Raw genomic sequence first — 25,854 nt, 5'->3', positions numbered from 1 at the left:
GCTTCACGGGGAGCGCTGGCAAGAGCAGCGAGCCCGACACCGCCCGCCCGCCGAGGCTCCCGGCGCCGCGTCCCCGCGGGGTCCCCGCGCTGCTCCTGCCCGGCCCCGGGAGCGCCCCCGGCGCTGCCGCAGCGCGGCCGGGGCGCAAAACCTGCGGCTGCTCCGGCCTTTTCCCAACTTCTTCAGCGCCTGCAGTGAAAGGACTTAAGCCGAGTTTGCACAACCCCCGGGGGAACCGAGCTGCGTTCTTAAAGTCGCGTTTCCGAACGTGCGAGCTGCTTCGGCAAGGCGGGTAAAGCCCGCAAAGCCATTTCCTCGCATCTGGACCGAATTTGCCATCTCCTAACCCCTCTTGCTGAACTTAGCAAAAGCACTGAAGAGCAGCAGAAACCAACGAACTTAAAGCATTATGGTCAATCTGTTAGCAAGGGATTCAGTCCTTACTGAAAGTGAAATCTGTAAGGTGGAACTCACTTTGGGGATGCACGAAAGGGAAAAAGGAAATGAGTATTATGTCCAAAACCTAATATAAGGGGGAAAAAAACCCCAAACAACCACAAGTAAATAAAGATCTGCTTCCATAATGGTTTTCAAGTTGTTGAGAAATAAAATGGGAGCCTACACTGAGAAAGGAACAGGCTGTTTCTGCTATGTGATATTTGAAAAACACTCACATCTGTATCAGCAAAATGGAGACTTTTGATCAGATGCAGGCATAAGTTGAGATTTTGCTCTCACTGACTTATCCTGAGAGCATTTCATTAATTAAAGTTACAAAAAATAGTAAGGTGTGCTTACAGCTTTATGAACACTTTTATCCCTGGGAGTTTTGTAATAGACTTGAATGGAGCCACTGTTTCCCTGTTCTGGATGTTACCCTACAAGATGTGACACAGTAAAGACTTTTATATGGAATAAAGGTGCAATATTTTCACTTTCACAGACATTAATTATCTCTCAGTTGCATATCTGGAACGTAACATGGAATGAGAATCTGCTGATCTGTCAAAATGTCAAAAGAAAAGATTGTACATCTTCAGGAAAGAGGAAGAAAGACCAGCTTCCATCTGTTTGCCAATGCAGCCATTAATGTTCAGCCACAAGCTCTGTGCAGCCGTAAAATCTCCGATCAGTTTGTTCCCAGGGGACTTTAAACACAGTCACCAGACAAGTGCAGGAAAAACAGTTCACATCACACCACACAATTACTCTTGGGGCTGATTTCAGTAGGGATGGACTCCATACCCTCTGCAAGGGATCAGCCTCTTCCAGGGCCCCTCAAGCCTTTAATGCACAGGCACGGTTTTGGGAGCCATTGTAATGGCTTAGACTTTGAGTCTGCCTGCTTTGGTTGAACCACAGTTAAATAAAAACCTGTTATCAGGCTCGTGGATGAGAAAATCTGGCTGCTTAGGGCAGTTTGAGCCATCCAAGGTGGACATAAACAAGGACAACAAAAATCTGTGGCAAATCAGCTCTGAGGAGAAGGCAGAGTTGTGTGCAGAGATCAGCCAGAGAAACATGACCCTGGGCTGTGAGGAAAGGATGTAGATTCTTCCTGTTTAACATCAGACATTGAGTTTCAGTGCTTTTCCAGGGGACCTCCAAGAGACTGATCCGGAGACTGGCAGAGTTATCAGGGACATCAACAACCCGTGTCAAACCTTTCTCTGAGGACAATGAAGTGCAGGTAGAATTTGGACTCTGTCAAGGTGGACCGTCTGAATCCCTTCCCAGGTCTCTGGAAGAGAGAATAGTAGAACCTGGTGTTTCTTGTGTGTTTCTAGAAACAGTAAAGTTTAATTGTTCAAACAAGGCTGCTAACAGATGCTAATGGATTGCAGAGAAAGCAGGAGATAGGAAGTGGTGAGATATTCAGCGCCAATTTGTGCTAATGAGAGCTCATTAAGAGGTTCTTGAGATAAAGGTTCTGTCAGGAGGCAGTCACTGTGGCTGAATTTAGTGGTTTGTGTAGAAGATGGGTTAAAATCCAAGAACTATGCCCCGTTAGGACAAGAGTGATTAAATTTTAAATGGCACTGACTCGGAGCCACTTACCGAGGTGAGGAAAAGGAAGGAGGTCCTCAGCCAATAGTTTGGGTTCGCAGGCTGCAGTGAGGGAGCGCAGTCACAGTCCCGAGAGCCTCGCAGAGGTTGTGACCTCAGAGGGAAGAACCATTGCGCTGAGACGGCTCAGCAGAAAGCTGTGAAAGTGATTTAAGAACGTGAACTGAGAGCTTTAAGATATAGTTCCATGAACAATCATAAAAATAGCCTTCCAAGGGAATGAGTCAGAGTACCCAATACTGCTGCTTACAGCCTTGCACTTCATGCTGAAACTTGAAAGAGATGATGATCACTCTGCAAAGAGCAGCGATTTTTCCAGGGGTAAGATTTTTCCAGTAAGGCAAGATCATGGATAAATTGCTTATCACGATGGGCAAAGCAGATGGGCCAGAGACATGACAGTTGCAAAATACTTTTTTTTTTTTTTTTTGGAAAGGTCTCCTGATTTCAGATGCTGTGGCTTGCCAGCAGGGTTCCTTGTAAGGCAGAATGTGGTCTCTCCACCACATTTTCCTGTATTCCTGGATGGTAGGACTCTCCTCAAAGGCATGTTCACAGCTCACAGTGGTCCTGGAAAGAAGTTCCAGTGTCTGCACACAAGTCCACATAAAGACTAAAAATGTCAGTTTAATGCCCAGAGCTTCTTTGGGACTAACTTGTATGCCCAGACATGAAACAGTAACAGTCAAAGTGCACATCAGGCTCCAAGCTGAGTTCTGCTTATCTGAAAAAAAAGTGCTCTCACCATCTTCCAACATTTAGCCACACTTTGTCTTTCCTGAGAGAACAGAGAACCTCTGTAGCTTCTAAGGAAAGAAAAAAATATAAACTGGAAATGAAGTAATTCAGTGCCTAAAATTCTCACACTGCATCCATTGCACAGTCATTTAAAGTTCTTATATATTTCATCACAATATCTCATGATAGTAAAATCCATCCCTGTTTTAGAGGAATGCCTTTGGGGTTTGAATTATGCATACACGGCATATACAGCACAATGCAACTCTTTCCCTTACCCAAAGGGGGATCACCTGGAGGTCACACAAGAGGTTGGATGGAGGCCTCCAATATTCAGAAAAATAGTATTTTGGCTTGGTTAATAAGTCCTTCTAAAAAAATATTCTGCAGGGGAGCAGGGGAAAACTAACTGGTATCTTTAACTGCTCTTCAGGTGATTATATTGTTTGTAAAGTGAAGCTTATAGATAGAAGCATTTTGTTCAGACATGTTGAGAGCACTAAACTTAAGCATGAGAAATGAAAAGGGAGAGATTTGGGAGGCTGCTTAAAGTACTTCTCATTTGGTAAATCCAAATGATTATATGAACCAAATTACTTGTCAATACTATGCAAAGGAAACAGCTCATTGTTCCTGCTTTTGAAGTGGACAGAGTTTAATATGTGGCATATTAAACAGTGGAAACTGTAATGACTGGAAGGATGCACATTCCCTTTGTTAAAAATTATGGATCAGGGCTGGTTTTGCTGTTGTATTTCTGAGTGTTACTGAGTCAGCAGTGGCTCTGGAGCTCTACTCTTTACACTGATGCTGTAACAGGTATTGTGAAAGAAATGCCTTTTTTAGTCTAAACTGAACCTTGCAATTTTACCCCTGCAGCTGCAAATTCTCATTTTTCATTGTGGGCTGCAGCTGAGGGCTGTGGCTTTGGAAACACCAAAGATTTGTGAAGAGCTGTTAACTTTGTAAATTATTGATGGTAAATAAATATGTGACCAGTGAAATATTCAGATAAAAATGAAACTTTCCTTCACACTCTGAGATGGTTTTTTCATTCAGTGAAAAAGCTTCTGGAATTCTATCACAATGTGAAGTCAATAAATAAATTGACTGTGAAAGCCTGCATGAGCTCAAACACATGTGAAGGTGTCTTTGGGTGTTTTCCATGATCTGTCCTTTTCCATTCTGTCTCCTGACCTGTCTGATGAAGTCAGATATCAACATTAGAGGATCTGTTCCAGCAGCCCAGTCAGCGCTGGGCATCTGCTCAGTGCTGTGGGTGACCTGTGCTGTGCTGGGAGGAGCCCTGGTTTCATCTCAGTGCTCCACTTCCCTGCAAACCAGTTCATGTTCTTGAAAGTTTTTCTCCTTGTGACTGGCAAGACAGTCTGTTGTAGCACTGAAAGGGCAGGATTTTATCTTACCTCACCTTAATGCTCTGAAAATAGAGCATCAAAGCTCAGCTCAGTCAAATTTCCTTCAGAATCCATGTGGAGAGTTACTACAAAGGAGTTAAATAGCAGATACCTTCTCATTTATATGCTTCTTTTAAACTGGACACCTAATTTTTTCAGAGTTCCTGCTATGAGGATTCACTTCAGATGTGGCTGTGCAATACAGTGCTGTGAATTCAGCCTTTTGGAAATATTACTGACCATTTATTGTCCATAAGTTCATGAAAACCATTTATAAAAAACTTGTTAGTTTAAGAATTGGAACAATTTTGCCAACTTGAGTAGTATTTGTATTATTAAAGAAACTGATTTGTAGAGGCAAATATTGGAAGGTTAATATTTTGCATGTTTTTCACAAATTCAAGTGTTTATGGAAATACTTTGGGGTTATTTAATATTATTTCATATTCCATTAATAAAGGTATTTGACACAGACAATTAATTTAATTAGTTCCCACTCCACAGTCAGCCTGGAATCTTTTCATGGACTTCTCTGGGTTAGCTCCAGCTTCACACAACACAAGCAACAGAAAAACACAGGCAGGGCTGTGCACAGTTATGTTACAAGCAGGATAAGTCTTGAGTAAAAGGCTAAATATACCCATTAGGGAAAATCTGGATCTGGACTCACATCTGAACTTGTGGGAGGAGCTGAATACTAATTGTTCTATAAATATTTAATATAGCTAGCACTTTCCCATTGTGTAGCATCCCAAAGGAGGCATCTTTCCTTCTCTCACACATACACACCCGTCCTCTTCTTTCATTAAGGGTTCCCAAATACAGTAATTAGAACAGTCATCAAATTTGCATCTGACTGATCAACGCCACTCCAGCTTTATTTCAGTGTAATTGCTGCGGCCTCGGGTGCACTGGTGAACATGGCCCAGGGCTCAGGTAATTATTGTATCAGAGACCATTTAATGAGGAAAAATCAAGTGAGACACTTTGTGGGATAGGAACCCACCAGGAAATAACCTGCTTGTAAACATAACAGGACCTTGTTATTTTTCCTAATTTATACATTACAATTATCACAATTAAAAAAAAAAATAAATTCAAATACATGAATTCAATGTTTACCTTTGTCCTCTGATGCCAAGACAAGCCACAGTACAAACACCAGCACATCAGATAAATGATATCCCAAAAGACTCTGATTTGGGATAGAATTGCCATGCTATGCTCCATGGCTGTCAAAAATCCAGGTGCACTGTTGTCACGGGGCAAAAGCTCCTTGGAGGGTACTCAGAGGTTGTAGGAACTTGTGGATTTCTGTGAAGGTGAGGGGCTTTTGTTCCCCTTCAGCCATAGAAACTGCAGTTGTAGAGAAATATTAACAGCTCCTTGCCCATGACTGAGGAGTCTGACTGCCCACTGTTCACCCCCACAGAGCTTCCATGCTAAATGGTTGTCTTGTTTAATAATTTCAGTATTTGCCTTTTACACTTCACGTGTGAGAAATTCTGGTAACTCTCTCATGGAATTTGTAGAGGGCTCCCAAAAAAGTTGAGCAACTTTCAGCCCTTGCTCATGCCCTGGATTCTTTTTAGGAGTCTCCAGTAATCAAGTCTGGTTTTTTACAGGAGCAAAAGCTTAGTTTTCTGCCATTTTTCTCTCAAAACCAGAATTGTGTGTCACAGTTCTTCCTCTTTTCCTCCAAAAAATGGGAACAGCTGGACATTGTAATCATCCCTTCTCACTTTTAATACAAAGTTTTCATTACAGATTGTGTGTATTTCCCTTAGCTTTGACCTGCCCTCCTCTGTCAGCATAGTTTGAAGAGCCACAGGTAAGGAACAACTGCCTTTGAAAGGCAAGGATTTGCTGGAATATTCTGAGAAATGTTCTAATGAACTCTCTCTGTTCAACATTTTGATGACTGTTACAGAAACCTGATTCTAGGAATAAATTAGATACTGTAGTGGTCAACCACAACAAGTTCTTTTAAAAATCTGCTACAATTTATGGCACAATGACCAAATCTATCATATAATGGCTGGGTGTAATTTACAATGTAATCTACTGAAATACAGCCACCCTAATAACAAGCCATATCATTCACTTTGGAAAGAAACAACCATTTGCCAGGGGGAAAAAAACCCCAAAACCCCCCAAAAGATGTCAACAAAGAGAACAGGATTTCTTTTCAGCCTTCCCCTACTTCAGGGTCTAATCTTGCCCCTGTGAAGTGCACAGCAGAAGTCTGGATCAACAATGGAAAATCAGAATTTTGAAAACAGACATTGTTAATCAGGACTGACACCACTAAAAATAATGCTATTGTGTGGGGCTGATGCAACCACCAGCCCAAAGCCTGCAGGTAGTTTTGTAGCTGGAGCATTCCAGATTCATGGGGAGGCATGTTCTGAGGGGAAAGAGTTTCAAAGTTGCCATACTTACACCCTTTATTTCCCTTTTTGACTGCAGAATAATCAAGGCTCTGACTTAAACTACATCAGGTAGATCAAAATACATCTATCTACAGCCTCTTTTTGATGTTCAGTGACAGATGTTTAAGAAGAGTACAAGAAACGGGGCAATTTCAGGGTGTTTCAGGCCCTGGTACCTCCTCCCAGCTTCTCATGATCACCTGTTTGTGATTCAAAATCAAGAAAATTAAGCTGGGGGCACCTGAGAATTCTTCCCAGCTGCAATTGAGCCCACCTTTGGCTGTCTTTAATCACTTTCTTGTTGTGGTGGGTCAGTTTTCCTACTGGGAAGTGTATTCTGTGTGTAGGATTGTGGCTGCACAGACCCAGTTATCAGATCAAACTGCTGGTTACGAGATCAGTCATGGCACTTGTAATATTAATCTATTCTGATTTTACAGTCATCAGCATTCATCAGGGTCAACAGGAATCCTTCCACTGACCTTAACAGGAGCTGGAGCTGTTCCCAAATATCCTGGAGATTGTGCATTTTTATCTTCTGCAATGGCACAACAGTGATATTTATTGAAACTTAGCAGAAAGAATTGTTGTTATTAGTGTGCCAGGTTAAATATAATTCCATTTCTTTAACGTGGTGTGCGACCATTAATTTACAAGATAGCAGAACAAAGTGGTGACATATAAATCTGAAATTCCAAATAGGGAGATGCACCCCAGTCTCTGAATACCCCTCCAGTGATATTCCTTTCCAATAAAACTCCCTGTCTCCAAAAAAGACAGACATGTTTATTTTATAATCCTTATTTATAATATGCTGCTTTTTATATCCAGGATAAAATACAGAGGGACTATTGTTGACAAAATGGGGTGGTTGGCTTCTTTTCTATCATGCTGAAATCTTTCCTAGGAAAAGAGAATAGGGATGGCAATTTTAGAACCCTTGTGAAGCAGCAGGGAAGGGTGAGCACTGAAAGAGGCATTACTTACTCTTTTAATTGATGAGTTTTCCTGTAGCACTTGCCAGCCCAAAATCCAGGAAATTCTCATGCAATCAGAGCTTTCTGCTCAGTGACACCCAGGAAAATGTTTTTATTTCAGTGTCACAGGTAAAACCTGAGCAGGGAGAGGTTTGGGTGACACTGGGAATAAGACAGCAAGAAACAGTTCATTGCCTGAATCCCCTCCAAGCAAGTGACCAACCCAAGTTTTAATGGCTTATTTTGGCTTAATGGAATTTGTTAGTGACTGCTCCATCAGCTGAAATTGTAGAGGGTCAGAACAGGATGGGACAGAATGCTTATCTGAACAGCTCCACCACACACTGGTGAGCTTTAGCGAGCTGCTTGGACTCTTGGTGCATCTCCAGGTGTTAAAAGGGTTACTTTGAACCTCCCTTGCAAGGGTCTGCTGAAACTGAGAGTCTAAGACTGAGATTGTTCATGGAAGTATTTGGGAGAATCCAAGATACCCGCAGGAAAAAGCCCTCAGAAGTTTAAAAAGCCCAAATCCTCTTTTATCTGGGTATGGACTCTTAGTGTTCTGTTTCAGTCCTTTAAATTGGCAGATAAAGACTTGAGCAGAGCTGAGGATCCTGCCTGAGGAAACTAAGCTTTTCAGGAAGCAGGAAAAGGAAAGCTGCTTTTTTGCTCCACAGGAGCTCTTTGTCACCTCAAAGTAAAAGAAGCAGAAAATTTTTCATTATGCTGATGCTGCAGAAGCAAAAAAGACAATCTGATTTCTTTTTAGAGAAGAAACCTGGTGGCAACAGGAGAGAGTCATCATCAAACAAAAGCATAAGACACAAAACCATTAGAGACTCCTAACGCTCACACTGACATCCTGCTCTGGGAGCTCACAGAGCTGCTCAGACATTAGCTAATTACATTTGGCACAATCCTCTCATCTTACATGCAGGCAGACACATTAGGTGGCCTCTTTAGCTGGTATAAAGTTTGGATTTTGGCAGTGTGGCTCGTGCCCTCCAGCTGAGGACAAGCCCCTTTGTTTCCATTTTTTAAATATGTGATATATAAATAAATTTCATTTATTAATGAAGTTTCACAAACTCTGCCTGCAGTTCAATAGAGTGAGGCAGGACCAAGACGAAGGCTCCACCCTCTGTAACCACAGTTCAACCAGAAGCTTCCAAGCTGCTAAATTGAGATTTCTCTTTGTTGGCCACAGGGTAACACAACAGCCCTGACAATGAAACTTGACCCAGATCATGGTGAAACGATCCCAGAACAGCAGAACTGGGGACTCTCAAATCCTGCTGAGGGCTGCAGGAAAGTTAAAAGAAATAGAAGCAAATGGTAGAATTGAGGTTTCAGAGATCAGAAGGAGACCTGATCATCCTGATCTGCCAGAATCACTGCAAATGATTTCTCTGAGCACCACATCAGACCTACAGAGTTTTTGGAGGGAAGTTTTTCCACTTGATTTTGAGATCAAGGAGGAAAAGCATGGACAGGTGAAAATATGACTTCTTTACCTGTACAAATATTAATTTATCACTGCCACATATAGAATGAGAAAAGAAGGAGCACAATAGAACTTTAAGAACTTACTTTTCTTTAATAAGAATTTCTTTGCAAGTCAAAGAAATCTGTGTTCTTGGTTCTTTTCCCTGAGAACCAATTACCTCTTGATAATGAGGGGGGACAAGGTAAGGCCATTAGTCAGTAAAATATTACACATCAGCAGTCACTGTGTTCACCTGGCCTTGTTTCCCCTTATTGTGGCTGAAGGATAATCAGCATTTCTCCCCAGTGGGCCCTAAGGAAGCTTTGACAGCCAGAGAAGCAGCTCATTAAAATCATCAGCTAAGAAAGTCACTGGGTCACCAATTCCATCATCCAGCAAATGTGACCCACCAGGAAATACACATTTGAGCCCAGACAGGTTCACAAATATCACATATTTATCACTGTCTATGAGTTCAGGGGTGTGATTTTGCTGCCTTTTTCTGCAAAGTGATGGCAAACATATGCTGAGGTAATCAGGGGAAAATGTAAAATGTACCTTCAGCTGGAAACCTGGAAAATGCATCGACACTGATGTTAATAAGGCAAGAAGTAATCCATAATCAGGAAATAACTACAGAATAAACTCAATGCCACCCCCACCCCCCCCATCTGAATAGCAAAAATAAAATAATTAATGTTAAAAAAAAAAAAAGTCTTAAATCTTACTGCTACCCTGTGCTTGGGCTATTTTTGTTTAAAGGAGAGCAAAACTGAAGAGCAGATAGAGACAATGCTGTTTAGATATGGAAATCAGTATATCAGTACTGAGTAAATGCTTCCTATACTGTGGGTGTTGTTAGAGGCGTGTTGCAAAACATCACCACAATACAGAGAGTCTGATCTGGTCGTGTTGGCTGCTAAAACTTTGCCTTCGTAAAGGATAACACTCGATACGTGTAAAATGCAGAATAAACTGCTGCCTCTGAGAGATTTCTCTTGGTCCCGCAGTCAGGGGAACAGCTGCGATGAGAACACAAAACACGAGGTGGCATCGTTGCCATTTTGGTCAGAGGTACCTGGTTACAGTGCACAGAGGTAAACGCTGTAAATGTGCTTTCCTCCCTTCCTTATGTCCTTCCTCGCTGGCCAATAACTTCCAGAACTACAAGAGTTGAGCCCAACTCAAGATCTTGAGAAGGAGTTGTTGTTTTTTTTCAGCGTTGCTGAAGCAAAACAAAGGTATCTGCAGAATTCCAGGATCTGTGACAATTTACAAAGCCTGAGTAGCTCATGGATGCAACGATTGGGAACAACCCCCCTTTTCAGAACACAAGTTAATGTTCTGTCCTCCAGTGTCCTAACAGTTTATGACAGATGTCACTTACACTGAGGTGGTAAATAAATCAATAATGACATAATAATCAAATGATACTGATTAATAAGCCAATGGTTGTCATAACGCCTTTCCCCTGAAGAGTTCAAAGTGTACTGTAAAAAATGAATCTTCATTTAATGAGATCCTCAATTATTTCATCTGGTAACTTTTCAGTGCAGGGATTTCACCCACAGGTGCATGCTCTCCCGATCCTCATCACACAGGGAATCAAGAACTGGGCTTCTCTCACCTCCACAGCTGCAGCAGTTCTGGAGTTCTGGAGAACATACCTGCAGAGCAGCCAGAATCTTAAAAAAGGTGGCTGGGTGAATTTTCAAATCAAAATTCTTCCATATTTTTCCAGTTTTTCTGTACATAATGGTCACCCTTCGCACACTCTGGAAGTCTAGCAAGCAATGCAGGAAACCTTTAGCAGAAAGAACAGCAATAAAAGAGAAGCTTTTGGAAACAGATGCATGTCTGATTAATAACTCCGAGTTTGCCTGGCATTTCTGCCACTTCACAGCCTCCATAACTTCCACAGAAAAAATGGCTCTTTGGGGAATGCACCACTCAGTGTAATTCTGAATGAATCACAGAATGTTTTGGGTTGGCAGGCACCTTTAAAGCGAATAATGTGAAACAGCTTTACTTTATTGGACTTGAGCACCAATTCCCTTTGCTGGGCATTGAAATTAGGGCTTCTTCATTGTTCATCAAATTCTTGATGACAAACTTGGGTATGAAAGGAAATAATAAAACTCCAACAAATGCTTTCATTTTACTATAGATTTGTCCTCTTCATCTTTTCTCTATTTATTTTGTTTGGCCTCTATGGATTTTCCAGTGCAATCAGTGCCTGTTCTGACACACTTTCTGATTGCCTTTACTATCCCTTTTCCCTGTGCTATCATCATTCTCCTCTTTCCATGTGCTGACATAAATCTCACTGATGTAAGTGCTCTGCAACACGCATTTCACTCTGAATGCAGAGATACAGGAGGAGAATTACACCTTACAATAAAAATAAAACTCTTGTGAAAAGACTGCCATTTTTAAATGTTCTGTCTAAATTCTGCAGTGCTGCTTTGACAGTCCCGAAGACTGATGTTCCAAACCTTTCTAGTCTGTGATGACTGGGCTGTGGCTTCCATTGCAAAGGCTGAGGATTTGGCAGCACATCACCAGGAAGAGCTGCCTCCCACCAGTTTAGGATACGTGTTACTGGGATGGAGGAAAGGGGTGAGAAATTTCCTCATTAAACCAGTAGAAAAGGAAACTCATGGTCCTCAGCTTCAGCAGAGCCAGCTCTACACTCAGTAATGTCCTGCTGATGTGGATGTATAGCCAAATCCTTATTATCCCTGGCTGGATTATCCAGGTAACTCCAATCATGTCACACACAGCCCTTTTATAGCCCCTCCATGCACTATTTTGAGAAGGGAAGTTCTGCTCAGTGCATTCTTACACTACACTGCTCATATTTGTTTGTTTTTCTCACTTCATGAGAGAGCCAAGACAAGCAGCACGCAGCAGTCAAGTGTTCCTCTGTGATTCAGCTTCCTTGGCAGGCAGAGCATGGAAAAACCAGCCCCGTTGTAAGCGAGACAAGTGCCTGGGGAAAGAGCCTCTGCCATGGCTTTGTGTCTCCACAAGAGGGGTGAGCAGCCTTGTCGGAGCAGAAACAGGGATTTCACTCCTCACAAACAGCCCTTGGCAGGGCAGGGCTGGCACGGAGAGCTGAACACGTCTGTTCTGTGCTGGCAAAGTCGAAGCTACCCAGGGGTTCTGTGCCTCCTTATCAGTTTTGTCCATCTTCACCACGTTCTCTTGCAGTTCTCATGCCCAGCTGTCTTAATCTTTCCATGTCACTTCCAAAATACTTCATTTGTTTCAGAGGCTGGTGTTCCTGACAATATCACCCTTCCTGCCTGCTGCAAAAATCCAACCCAACCCAAACAACCAAAAACAATTTAAAACTTAAAGTTGTGTTTTAAACATGATCATACTTCTGCAGTTAACTGGGAAGACACTAAGGAAGGCAGAAAAAAAATGAATGTGAAGATCATGTTTTATGTTCAGCCTGTGGGCATTAATACCAGCCTTTGCAGTAGCCTGTATCCATCCCTATCTTACAAATAGATTAAAAGTGTTTACATTTTATATCAATTTTAGGCTGTAGGTAAGAAAATCTTCAGAGTCAAGCTGCAGACGGTGTGTGGGCTGAATTTGTTAATTTTTGTATGAAAAGGATTACAATGTCTGGAATAAATATATCCAATGTATGTGCCCAGAATAGTGATTCAGAAATAACCCCAAAACACTGCTGTAAATATTTAACCTGTAATGTATTTTTTGTACACAGTCATAGAACTGTCCATCATCATTCCTGTATTTTTATTTTAATGTCAAACCACATAACTTCATCTTTAAAAGACCTGAAAACAAAATCTGGTCAAAAGCAAGCTGAGATGTGTTACAAGAGTTACAAAAACCAGTGTCTTCCTACCTCTCAAGGCTCACTGGGATGTCATGTAAGGATCAAGCTGCTTCTTCACGATCTTCTGCCTCATATAGGTAATGAGATAGATTTGCTTTTAATGGAAGAGCTTTCAGGGCAGCTAAAGCTAGACAGAAAACTAGAACTGACATCCTGTGGTAACTATTTTATGGCAAGCACCAGTGCTGCTCAGAGCATACAGCAAGACTTGTTATTCTCACTAAAAATCTAAATTTAATATAATGTACAGGCGAGTTTTTTTTTTATGAAATAATTTGATGTATTAAAGAAAAGGTAAATGATATTGAATTTGGATTGTTATCATCTTTCCCTCCAGACATATCCTGGCAGGGAAGTACCCTCATATTGCATTGGGATGTACTAAAAATGCTGCAAGTTTTCCATGGCCTGCGCTGCTCCTGTGTCAGATAATGCTCCCTGACATTTACATGCCAAGTGCTTTGCATGGAAAGGGCTGAGTTTGTTCAGCACATCATGTGCTTCAGAACCAGTTCTGTGCCCTTACCCTGCCTTCTGGGCCTCTGCTTCCTTGGTATTACACTCTCATGGTCCTTAATGAATGGCAAACTCACCCTGCAGTTCTTCTAGCAGCAAACCCTAGGACATAACCACCTTTAAAATGATGTACACTGTGCCTTCTCCAGGATGTGAGACATTCTACAGGTGCTGATAAAACACTCTTAATATTACACACTTGATGGGGCTATCCAGGTATAAAATTTATTTCACTTGACCTCAAGGGGAAAAAAAGAAAAAGCTCCAGGAAAGTCTGTTTGTAAGAATGGTCTGTCATCTTGATCTTACAGCTGTGGAAACCACCACAGAGCTGAGTGATGAGGGAACACATCTCATGTTAGCTGCAAATGTTATAGAGAGACTACTTATTTCTGGTGGAAATAGAAACAATTCCACAGAAATTAGATAGAACATGGCTTTTTTCTACAAAGCTGCTGGATCACAGGATCTCTTCTGTTTGCAAAGGCAAGATTTATGGAGTATTTTCCAGAAAGTACATACTGCTTGCACAGCAGCAGAATTGTAGCAAAATGGCTATTCTGCCATCCATGCAAAAAAAAACCCCACAAAAAAAATCAAAACCCCACATATTATTTGAATTTACTGAGTGCTGAGTTAGGTTGTTTGGGGAGAAAATAATAAAAAGAAAGGATAATAAAGACATAAACTCTGTTCTGATGAGTTGCTTTCCCTTTTCATTCAGAAACCCATCAGTTAACATACCTGCAGTCCAAACTTCTTAACCACCTTTTAGTTTGTGGACACCTTTTGATACCTCTTCATGTTTTACCTGTAGGGATGACAAAAATATTCTGTAAAATCTTGCCAACTCAGTAGTGATTTCTATCTGCCTTCCAGAGAGGATGCCACATATGCTGGCCTGAATGAGACATCCTAAAGAAACCTGCTACTTAGTATTTCTGAAAATTCAAGTTTCTTCAAAGAAAACCAGATTTTTAGAGAGGTTTCAAGATAGGTACCCAAATACAAATGCACCAAATTAATTAATCAATCACTGTTGAAAAGATAAGCTTTGTTCTTTCAGCTGTGAAAAACCCCAGGCATTAAGTAGAAGATACTTTTTACATTACATGCTTAATAATAATAGTGTATTAGAAAATAAGGTAGATTTGGACAAACTATGAAGAAAGTCTGTTTTCAGGGTCATGCTGTGTTAGTGGCATAACTGTCAAATCTGGTGAATTCCTAAACCTACTGTATCACTTTGCCATTCTTCTTTTAAATGTCATGTGGAATTTAATGCATTTAACACCATCAGGTATCTAATTACATCTCTGTGTCTCCTTATCAGCTCCCACCACCACTCCAGACATCCTCAAGCAGCCCTTCACTGGCTGCAGTTTCCAGACTCCCCCTCTTTGAGCAGATCTCTCTCCCAAAATACCCTTTACTCTTTCTGCCTCCCACTGTAAGGTGAATGCTTCTTTTCTCTGCTCCCTGGAACACTTGCAAAGTCAATTTAACTCACTGTTTTCTTTCAAATTAACATCTCTGTCATCCTTCCCACTACTGTTTCATTCCTGCTTTGCTGCCAACCCCCCTGGAGAGACAGACACACCCATTTTCTGTGTTATTCCCTCCAATCACTCATGCAGTAAAACACCTGTCAGACTCCTTAGCAGAAATCCCAGTGTTAGCTGTCAAATCCTAAATCATCCTCCGAGGATGTTTGGTGTGTCCCACATGGTCATAAAGTGACATTTCCCTGAGCACGCAGCACCTTGAAGTTGTAATCCCCAAATTCAAAAGGTCCTTTTTCTATCTTTTTGGGAAGCACTGCATACAGAAGAGGAAACAGCTGCTGAATGCTGGTGGTGTTAAATAGCAGCCCAAGCTATTTCTGCATGGTGAAAGTCAGAGCCCTGCTTGGAAGAGCCCAGTCCTTTCATTCATCTCCACCCAAAGAAACTGAAGACAAATAATCAAGCTTGTCTGTATTAGTAATAATATTTTTGAAATATTAACCTCCAGAGCTGTGAGCTAGTCAGACATTAATTAGAAAAGAGAAAAAAGCAAAGAAGGATTTAGTAATTTCACCTGACTTTGATTTCTATGCCTCAGTTAATCATCAGCAAAATGGAGCACTATATTTACCTGTTCTGCAGAGATCTAACAGTGATAAATCAGTTGAAGAGGCATTTATCAACCCCAAAACAAAGCCCCAAATTCAGGAATAAGTTTTATAAGGAAGATCCTTTACACAAATACTTATATCCTCTTTTAAAAAATACATTTTATATGGAGAAGTCAAAGCTAAACTGCTGTCTGGAAAGCTCTGGGGGAAAAAAATCCAGTTAGTGTTTAATCTCTCATACAAGTCCTACATTTTCCTTTGCATTGTGAGGAAAATGTGTGTCATCTGAACTGGTCTGCACACACACATTGCTCATTACACAGGAACCATGAAAAATTAAGCTTGCATTTTGTACACTTGGATCACATACTCCCTGTCTGTGGAAAATGAGATTTTTAATATTTCTTAAAATGGGGTGAAGAAAGCAAGCTTGGAACTCTAATCTGCTTTGTAAAACCTTTGACTGATTGGGTGGGGACTGAGTGATAAATGATACTTCCTCAGCAGTGACATGTTGTTCTACTACAGCTGCCACCACTGCAGCTTCAACATTTACCTCTGTCAGCATGATGTAACATTTCAACCTTTGCACTAATGCAGCTCCTCACTCAGCCACCAAGCACTGAAAAATCCAATTTGTATAAGCAAAGGTACCATTGGACAAAAGGCTTTCAATTGAGTCTTGAATTCTTAAAATAAATTGTTCTGTTAGTCATGCTCAGCTGTATCTACAGATTATCTGCCTGCTACAGAATCTCTTTCCCAGCTTTGAAATATAAATATGTGCACATGTGGATTGGGGTTGTGTGTGCTCTCAAAATTATATCTGTATGAGTTACATGAAGATTTGTGAATTTGGGGTATGAGGCTACAAGGCAGCTGGACTTGTAGTCCATTAATTGTTTTTCCTTCTATTCTGTTAAATTGTGTTTGCACTTGAATATACTTCCAGCAATATATTGTAGCAATGAGTTCCTAAATTTAATCATGCTTAAAAACACTTCCCATTGCTTTAAATTTTCTGCCAGATAATTTAATTTGGTGTGCAATAAATCTGGTGTCAAGGGAACTTGTGAATAACCACTCTCTAATCACTTTTTTTTCCATGCACTCCATGATGTTAGAGAGATCTGTCATAACCTTGTCTCCAGCCATTTCTCTCCTGCCCTGAAGAGCCTCAGCCTGTTTAATTGGTTCTCATGTGGAAGTCATTTCAGATCTCTACCATATCTCCCCATTTTTTTTCCAATCAAATTTTACTACTTGTGAAACCAGCCTGGGTGAATGGGAAGGAACTGATAAAGCATTTAAAAAATATTTACATTTTTCCATAAGATATTTATTTTTTTAACTTCCCCTTCATTCTTAGAGTCTTTCTTGCCTTTTTGACAGCTCCTGAAGAGTCCCAGAACTCTCCCCAAATGGTTCCAAGAGCTCCTTCCTGAGTGGTAGTTCAGAGTGTAGCAGAGCATGCTCTCAGCCTAATAATGATAATATAAATATCAATTAAAAGGTAATTAGTAGTACTAAATGGTAAATGTGCTTTTCTGGTCCAGTTTGACTTGGAAGGAAATGAAAAGATTTAAGATCACCTGGTTTTGTAGTGAACTGCATTGCAGAGCCAACAGATAAAGACTCTGTCAGGTCTATCAAGCGGTCAGAGGCAAAAGGAAGTTTGCAACCAGAAGCTGCAGAACTGGAAAACCTGGGGAAAATCCAGAGCTCTGTGCATTTAGACTCTGCTGCCAGCCTGTACCTGGGAGATTTGCTGACAAAATCCCCTTTAACCCAGTCTATTGGTTGATCCCCATATGTGAATGGGTGAAAAAACCATTCACCACACACACCAGGACTGCTTCTCTCCTCCAATTTATCAGGCTAATTCTATATAATGCTACTTTTATGCATCTGTTATACACAGACACAGTTTGTCTTGACTGAGAACACAGAGAGAAAACACAACAGAGAGAGCTTTGGAGAGCTTTACCCTGCAAGTCAGAGCATCAACTATTCATTGTTCTTACCAACCAACCAAATAATTTAAATACATGTTATGTCAACATTATTATATTGACTAAAAAAATGTTGAAAACCTAAATTACTGTTTACTTTTGGCAATATAAAAGTCAGAAGCAAGAGGTTTTTTAGAAAATACCCATCACTGTCATACATAATTGATAGAATAAAATCAGCTACTAAATATCACTTAATAGCTGGCTTTGTTCTGTAGCGATAATGTATATGGAATTCCTGTTGAGTTCAGTGGGATAACCCTAAGGGAAGGCTGTGGGAATATACATACATCTCTGACTAAATGTGTTTAATTTGCATATTTATTTGCCAAAAGAGAAAAAGGGAAGAAAGCCACAGATTTGGCTGGGATCTCAGTATTTTCTCCAGGTTCTGCAAGCTGCAATAAGAGAGGAGGAGGCTGTGCTGCTGGTCTGATTGTACCACTCCCCGCTGACTGCACAGGGACAAAGTAAATCCAGGATTTGTTTATGGTGCATGGCACCAAATGAATAACATTCCACTGAAATGGTTACTATTTCTTGAAAGAACAGAAACAGCAACATACAAAGAACAAAAGACCCCCAGCACCTCGCTCCTTCCCCTTGGATTCCAGCAGGTCAACAAAGAAGGGGTATAACTGTTGGATTTGAGAGCCAAAGCTTCCAAAAGCCAGCGTGGCACAGTGGCACAGAGCTGTTGGAAAAGGTGTTCACTGGCAAGAGGGGAAACCAACATGTTACATTCTAGTCAGGGAAAAAGCCCAGCTGGCACTGTGTGGGCTCAGACACATCCAATTTCTGTAGCAGGAGCTTTTAACCTCCCAAGGTTTTTCTAGTATTGATACCGTGTCCTCAAAGAATATTTTTGGATGTGAAATTTCCAATGGATTTATCTTGATGTTGTGCCCAGTGCTTTCAAACCTAGAAGAATTCTGACATTTATCCCATTATGGTGTGGATTCTTGGGGGCTTGGATTCTATAGGAACTTCTAAGTTTTGCACTTAAGTAAAAAGAGTGTGCAAGTTTAAAACGTTGAGCTCATCTTTTTCCAAACCAAGATTATCTTTGGCATTCAGTTTGCTCCATGTAAATATAGAAAGACACATTTGCTGAGCAACTGGGTTAATGAACTTAGAACAAACCAGACTGTGTGTGTTTGTGACTAACCCAAACTACAGAGAAACAAACATGGTACAAGCACTGCCTTCTCCCTCTCTCTTTCATAGGCACTCTTTTACCTTGGCTGATTAAATTTTAATTTTCACAGCCTTTCCTTAAAATGAGCCCAATCCTGAAAGCTACACCACATAAAACATTCTATGCAGTTTAGAACTTGCTGAGTGAATGTCAGCAAGGCAAATGACATGTGACTGTGCTTCTGCACATGTGCACATACAAGTTGTTCAGGATTCAATCATTTAATGTTAAAATTGAACAGCTGCTATCAGTAAAAACAGACTGTATCCCCACCAACTCCTGAAATGCTCAGAATACAATTTCAACAGCTGAACAGCAGCTCTGGGTGTATCTGTGATGGGATTGTGTCACTGAGCTTCATTCATGTCCTACCATGGAGGGCAGGATATGAATCTTCCTTCAAACTTACCTTTTGGCTCCAGGGTGGCTTGAAATCCAGACACTGGCATAAACAGTAATAAATTACTATAAGGTCAGCTTTTTTTTTCTTCTTTCCTGACTTCCTCATGTGGCTGTCTCCTGTGGGATAGAAGAAAGACTGAAGTTTAAAAAGTAGAAATGTGAAATGGAGGTAGAACAAATAAAATGGTATTGTTTTTCCTCACACTTCCTCCTCTTCTTAGCTTTTAAAAGAATATTTAGATGCATTTCTAAATTGTTAATGACTGCACTTATTAGCATTTATTAATATTGAAAGTTGGATAGTTATATGTTTACCAGGATATATAATTTTCATTTATTTCTAATTTGCTTACAGTACTTTCTAAATTATAAATACAGTATTATTTGTATTCACACATTTGTACTACTGCTTATTATTAGCAATTAAGCATTTATGTGAAATCAGATTTGGAGGCAGAGGAAATAATGTGACTGATTTGTTTGAGAAGAGATGTTGACACTGCTGGCATTCCATTCTTGTTTTCACTTGGTTCCTGTTGGAATCATGCCACTGGAGGTGGTAGCATTATATACCTGAGGCCAAAGTTTCAAAATATGCTTCAAATTCTCAAGCAAATGCTCAAAATTTCAGTTTTTCCTGGGTAACCATATTGTGGGCACAGAACTAATAAAGATTAAGTTGAAAAGATTCACCCCAGTGAGAAGAGTCTTGGCCAAACCAGTGTAACAGAAAACAGGCTTTTTACAGGCTGTGGGTGCTGCTCATTCACTGCTACGAGTCTCTTCGACCTGTTTTCTCCTTCCATCACACTGTCTCTCAGGAATACTTTGTTCCTTTCTCATCTTTTCTAGCTGTTCTATTAGGGACCATTTAGAATGCTGGATATTCAGTGTCACTCTAGTAAATATGATACTTTTCTGTTGAGAATTACTCAGCCTGTCTGGACTACTTCATTGGATTTTTGATCTGTTTTTTATTTGTACACTCAGGAGAGATTTCTTATTTTTTATGAATGGTTATATATTGTTGCCTCAGTTCATGACTAGAGTGTGATGGCATCTCTGATGACTGTGGAGAGTGAGTTTTCCAAGCTGAGACTCAGCTCATGAGAAGAAGGTGGTACTGGGAGTGACAAAAGCCACAGCACAGTGATGAGAAAAACTGCTAGAGATGGATGAGCTTTTGATCTGTAACCTCCAGAAGAGTCCCCCTGTCCTGCTGAGCAAGGATTTAATCATCACCCAGTGAGAGCTGGCAGGTGGAAGACAACTCTAGGGTTACAATGGGCATTAGAGGTGCAGTGGGAGCCAAAGGACTGAAGATAATTCAGTAATCAAATGGAGAGAAAACCTGAAGAAGCTTGTAAGTAATAAGTGTGGAGTTGGGAAGAAACCCAGCTACTTCTGCTGAGTATAATTCTATTTTACTCTTAGTGCTGTGGGGGCCCACACTGGGGAAACAAAAGCGTGGCACAAGCTCACCAGGTTTTTCCTTTTCATTTCTGAGGTAGCTATAAAACCTCTCCAGAGCTCACTCACCTCCTGCCTTCTAAATGTCCTCTTTTTAAAACCACTTCAAGCACTTTTCCCCACCATGCTTGCCAAGTTTACAGCTGCTCACTTACCCTGACTTTAAGCATTATCCCTTTCTAGTCCATCCAAGGGAACCACCTCAATAGCAAGGAATGACAGAAACTGGAAACTGTCGCTTCTTAAAACCACTGCCCTCAGATCACCCAAAGCCCTCTGAGCTGACTTACATGTTTATTTGTTCCTTTGACTCCTCCACATCAGAGGGAATATTTGGGTGGCTGAAACTCAGTTTTTTCTCATGTGCCCTGAGCCTGCTGGCCTGCTTTCTGTGTGCTTTTCCTCTTCAGTGATTCCTGACTAATTATGAAAATGTTCTCCACCTTGCTTCACAGAACTGAGGTGATTTGGTGATTTTGGTGCCTGCCAAAAATCGCCACAACTTGGGCAGTGTTCTGATCACACACTATTAAATTGATTCATTTTTCTGTTGCTCACCAACTTAATTTTTAAAGGTGATTTCACATTCTTTTATATTCCAGTAAGTTCCAGATTAGTATCTTCCTCTGAAATACGATAACAAAGGACAACAATTCCCCAGTATGAACTGGGAGAACTTTCCCTTATCTCTTTCAGCATCACACGAGTGAACTATTGGATGTCTTGAGCTCAGCTTCACTATGTCCAGTACTTGGTTCAAAAACACCTGTCTAATTCTAATTTCTAGCAATACTGGACTCACTGTGTGAGCTCAGCTGTCACTGCCCTGCAGCTGCCTGTTCACTGCTGAATTCCACATACTCTTGGAAGGTTGCACTGTTGAAGAAAAGGGAAGGTGTCAGTGCAGCCTGTCAGTGAGCTGGAGGGATCAGGCAGGGTACTACTGCAGGAGAAGGAAATAAAGGAATGACTACACTGTGCTGCCTGTGGGATAACAACAGAGGTTAAAAAAAAAAGAAATGGAAATAAAACAAGCAAAGGTGTTGGCAGTGAAAGGGATTTGGCACACAGGTACTCTGCAGCCTCAGAGTACAATGTTAGTAAGGGTGTAGCAGCAGATCCGAGTCCAAGGAGCATCTTACCCCACACTACAGGACATATCCCTGCTAGTGAATATGCTGCTGACTTTGGAATCAGGTGTCATCAGACTGTATTGATTCTTTCAAACATAATCCAGGCTCTCAAGCTGGGCCTCATTTGTTTTACTGACAAGTAATAACTCTCTTATCTTACCAGAGGAGTTAAAGCACCCAAAGGCCACAAGATGCTCATCACTCTCAGGCACAGGATATGATTCTTGGTGCTGGTCCTGTGCAGGGCTGGGAGCTGGATCTGTGATCCCTGTGGGTCCCTTCCAACTCAGCACATGCTGTGATTCTGTCATTTCAGGCACCAAATTCCCCAGTTCTCAAGGGGAACAGTTTACTCCCTTCCCTTCTCAACTACAGCAAAAGAAATAAATAACAGAACGTTTAACAGCAATGCAGTGTAAAAAACAGCTGTAATAACCATCTGATTTAAACACACAAAAATATCTATTCATAATTTCATATTTTTGAGGTGTTTATGAATGATCCCAAAGGTTCATGGGCTCTTTAAAAAACCCCCAGTAAAATAAACTCAAAATTAAAATACAGAGATAACCACTCTTCTACCCAGTAGATTTACAACATATTGCTGGAATATGACATCAAATATTTCCCCATTTAAATTCGGGCATCACAATACCCTGTTTATACAATAACTTAATAAATTTAGCTGGGCTGCCTATTTGACAAGTAGGCGAGAATTGTTCATTAAAATGCAAATGTAATCAAGGTGAAATTTGGAATACGTTTATTAAAGTAATTGAGCTTCAGTCAACTGTAGTCACAACACAGATTTTCAAGTGCCGTTCAGACAAAAGGATATGTCTAATTCTTCTACATTAATATCTTTATCAGCATGAACATTAAAAGAGTTTTCTGAGCAGTAATAATGTACTGTGGAATAATTCCAGTTTTCTCTGCAGGAATATATTATTACAGATAAGGGTCAAAGACATGCACAAAGGAGTGACCCAGCAGTGTACTGCACATACAGAAAATTGGTTGCAAGTGTATTTTCAGTGCTTGGTGTAACTATGCACTTACTAAATTACTCTGTAAATCCTTTAGAGACTCAAGGTCATCAGTTAATTGACCATTAAAGTGTTGGGGAATTGAACTTTTTCTGCTAAGATTTGGGATTCTTGGTGCCTTTGATTAAGAAATGACTCATAAAAATAAAAGGAAATACTAAATTTGTCTTAGTTATAATTAAAGTGCTAGTAAAATATTAGGAAGGTGTGATGGTAGTGTCAGAAACTTTTTCATCAGGGTAAGGACAAGCTAGATATTTACTAGGGCTTTTTTTATATAGTTTCTACTTGTTTAAGTACCCTGGGTCATCTTCACTGCCTTCAAAGGAATCACAGCAAGGCTGTATTTATCCCAGAAAATCAAATTCTGTAGTTGATAATGTCAGATCTACGGTTTGCAAGAACAAATTCAGGGGAGAGATGGTTATTAAAGGACTGATGGGATGCCAAACCCTTGTTCAGCTCAGCTGATTTGGCTCCAGCCTGAACAGATTAGACAGGAAAATGGGAAGAAAATTGCAAAGCTCTTGGCTGCCCCACTGTTTGATGCAATGGGTGGTGTCAGCAGGTGCTTCCAGCCTCTCACTCTTCCTGCTCATCTCCCTCTGCCCTAGTCCCTGAGGCTGGAGTTGCAGACAATTTATACCAGCTTGATTCTCTCTCTAAGGCTGAAGATTCCTGGTGAACAAATATTTTAAGCAGTAAATAAAGTAATTAGGTATCTATCAAGCAATGTATACATAGGTATTTCTCTGATCATGGAAATTGTTAGCCAGCATTTCATAAAATGGCTTATTCAATTTTCTTACTTTAATGGAATCAGCCTTTATATCAACAAAGCTAATGACAGAACATCACACCGTTAGAAAGAATCCAGCCTTTTCCAGAGGCTTACAGCCAATTGTAAATAGAAATGAAACCCATGTGTCACTGCTCTGAAAGCCACTGCAAGCACAAGCTCAGGGCCATTTCCTTTATTTTCATAAAAGCATTTCAATGTGCATCTGCAGTAATTCCCTGCTAGACCCATAAAAGTTCCTCTTTGGGCAGCAGGCCAGACCCTGCCAAGGGTGTTGGGAGGTCACCTGCTGGCCACTGCCTGATTTGCTGCAGGAGTGGCAAACTGGAGAGGAGCTGAGGCTTCCCAGGTGAAAAACAAGTGCAATTTAATTCACACTGCAACTTCAACCATTGCCAGTAAGTATTTTCTGTGGCAGAAAATGTAGTACAGCAATCCATTTTCTTATAAACCAGAAAGTGCAGGAGGCAACAACTTTGAATTTACACCAGATACTGCTGAACTGTTTCCTGAGTGGACTAAAACTGTATTAAAACCCACTACAAATCTTCTCAATGAGCACTTTGCATTATTTGCAACTGTGCCATCATGAGCTGTGATTCCATCACAAATCTCAAATGAGGACAGTGAGCATCTGGACCCTGAAGATTTGGAAACAATATCCAGGGAAGGAAGCAGGGAAAGCAGGAAGCTCCAAATTCATTTGGATTAAACCTGAAATCTACAGCCTTCCATAGTTCTGGGGGCACAATGGTACTGGAGGGTCTGGGCTTTTTTGGAGCATGTAGTAAAATGGAAGTTTTGACAAGCTGAAGGATTCAGGATGTTATGGCAATTCTCTTCAGGAGCACAAGTGTTAACACTGCATTAATCAGATTTCAATTGATTACACACCACTGCCCTCACTGCTGTTTCACTTTTAATTTGACAATTTTTTTTTTTTTAATCCTTCCAGTCCCCAAAATATATGTTGAATGTATCAGCTTTATAACACATCAGACTCCACTGGAGTTCTTGCTGCATTCTAATGGCTAAAACAATTCTTCCATGTCCCTTAACTTTCTGACAAGGTGCTGTAACAGCTAAATAGCAAATAATTGGAAAACTGCAGGAATTGCCAAGATAAAAGAAAATCCATATGTACACAGTGCTTTTCTTATTTACAGAGCACACACAGAACAACAGGAGAGCAAACCCTGCATTTCTTGTAAACTGTCAACAGTGATAGTGATTTACACCAGCGTTCCATTCTCTTATCAGCAAATACTGGGGCTGCTGACCATTTCACTCAGTATTGCAGGGCCTTTCATTCAGCACTGTAATTTATATCCATGCCAGTATGTCCCAAATTTATTTATATTAGGACTGTTCTATCACCTCTCCTGAGCAATGTAAGGCAGTCTCATTGTAAATGAGAATTAGGGCATTGTTCACTTAAGAATTATTCAGTGAGTTATTACAGGGCACACACATTATCCTGAAATTTATTTCTGAAATTAACAAAAGCCCTGAAGTTGAATTTACACTGTGGTGAGCCTGAGCCAGCAAGTCCTGCTATTGAGCTCTGCATTTGGGTCATGCTCTGAAAGCTCAGCATGTGGACAGAAAAAGCTTACAACTACTCACAGTTCAAATGTAGATACTAATGCAAATTAATTATAAATTCTGGTTTGGTAGTGTACACAGCCAAGCTAGAGATGCTCACACAAGGAATCAGGAACACAGTGGTGACTGCTCCTATTCAATGCTTGAATAATTACACACTAGGAACCAAATGGGTAAACATTTATCCACCAACTTTTCTTTAATTCGGTGAAGACCAGATGAAAACTACATTAAATATCTATTAAATGTAGGTTCCAACCAACAGAAACTCAGACATCTGTGATAATTTACCATGCTGAACCACTGATGATTCTGCCAAGGAACTCAAGTAGCACTACATCAACATCTGTCTGGAGCAGTTGAAGACACACAAACAATCTGGAATACCCACATTGTTTCAGAGGTTGATTCCCATTTTATTCTCCTGCAGATGAGTACAATATTCTGTTGTAAACTCAGATTCTGTCGTAAACTCAAATGTCTGTTTAAAAAGCAAAACCAGGATTTGCATAATGGGAAAAATGTACATTATCCATGGAAATCTGACCAGGAAATAAGTCACAAA

General features: G+C 40.6%; 2 long non-coding RNA genes across 3 annotated transcripts in view; both read right to left on the bottom strand.

Annotated features, from left to right (window-relative positions):
• Positions 1 to 93: 93 nt before the first annotated feature.
• Positions 94 to 6,844, bottom strand: LOC111936583 (uncharacterized). Of its 2 annotated transcripts, XR_015277661.1 has the most exons (5): positions 6,663 to 6,842; positions 5,343 to 5,576; positions 2,813 to 2,873; positions 2,059 to 2,204; positions 97 to 1,741 (listed from the first exon to the last, which is right to left on the bottom strand). It is a non-coding gene; the product is annotated as an uncharacterized LOC111936583 (long non-coding RNA). The 2 variants fall into 2 exon arrangements; XR_015277660.1 differs by lacking the exons at positions 2,813 to 2,873; positions 5,343 to 5,576 and having other exon boundaries at positions 94 to 1,741; positions 6,663 to 6,844.
• A 2,362-nt stretch (positions 6,845 to 9,206) lies between these two features.
• LOC111936581 (uncharacterized) overlaps positions 9,207 to 25,854 on the bottom strand; it is a 25,352-nt gene continuing 8,704 nt past the window's right edge. Inside the window, exons 5-11 of the long non-coding RNA XR_015277662.1 lie at positions 22,000 to 22,208; positions 21,509 to 21,582; positions 19,244 to 19,353; positions 17,006 to 17,105; positions 14,253 to 14,319; positions 13,002 to 13,060; positions 9,207 to 12,426 (exon numbers count right to left, since the gene is read on the bottom strand). This is a non-coding gene — a long non-coding RNA (uncharacterized LOC111936581). The remainder of the gene's footprint in view (positions 12,427 to 13,001; positions 13,061 to 14,252; positions 14,320 to 17,005; positions 17,106 to 19,243; positions 19,354 to 21,508; positions 21,583 to 21,999; positions 22,209 to 25,854) is intronic.

The sequence above is a fragment of the Cyanistes caeruleus genome, chromosome 18, assembly GCF_971803275.1.
Source record: "Cyanistes caeruleus chromosome 18, bCyaCae1.hap1.1, whole genome shotgun sequence".
NCBI classification, from domain to species: Eukaryota; Metazoa; Chordata; class Aves; order Passeriformes; family Paridae; genus Cyanistes; species Cyanistes caeruleus.
Note: the sequence above shows the minus strand (reverse complement) of the source record. Positions and strands in the feature narration are given on the sequence as shown.